Genomic DNA, 704 nt, shown 5'->3' with positions numbered 1-704 from the left:
ATCGAGGAACTTGATTGGCTGGTAGAAGCCTTCTTGGGAGGCTGGGTCCAAGAAGGCTTCTCATTGGAGGAGGAGGGCAGACCCATCCAAGAGGCTCGGGGATTGGACGTCCCACAGCCAATGAAGTGCTGAGACACATCTTTTTATTTTGTTTTATATTTTTTTTGGTTGTCATTTTTTGAGAAATGTTTTCAAGTTTTTTGTTACATTTTGCAGATTCATTTTTGTAGAGAAAATAAAGCGGACAGTAGAGGTATGGATTACAATTACCTTACTCAGTTACAAAAACTTTTTGAGGTCAGCATCGGTCTTATACTTTTATCCTAGATGAAACAAATTGCTTTGTTATCTCAGTTTCGGGAAATTGATATCGAATTAAATTTTGTTTATAATATACCGGGGAAAAATGTCATAGTATGTAAATTTAGAGCAATGGTTTAGGCAATTTTCTATATATTTTTAAAGTCGTTTTATAAAGTTTGTGTAACTGAGTGTGACTTGGTGGACATCTGCTTGTTACACAGCGTTACGGGTGTAGTTACCACTTATACACAATGTAGTTATATATATATATTCCTATATACCATTATTCGGAAACATTGAAAGAAAAAATATATATCATATATACTTATCCTCTGACACCTGTAGGTATATAAGCCATCCATAGTCCAAAAGAAAAAAGAAAAAAAAATGGTGGATAATCA

Source organism: Penaeus monodon, chromosome 23, assembly GCF_015228065.2.
Source record: "Penaeus monodon isolate SGIC_2016 chromosome 23, NSTDA_Pmon_1, whole genome shotgun sequence".
Classification (NCBI taxonomy): Eukaryota; Metazoa; Arthropoda; class Malacostraca; order Decapoda; family Penaeidae; genus Penaeus; species Penaeus monodon.
This window is presented reverse-complemented; position numbering follows the sequence as displayed.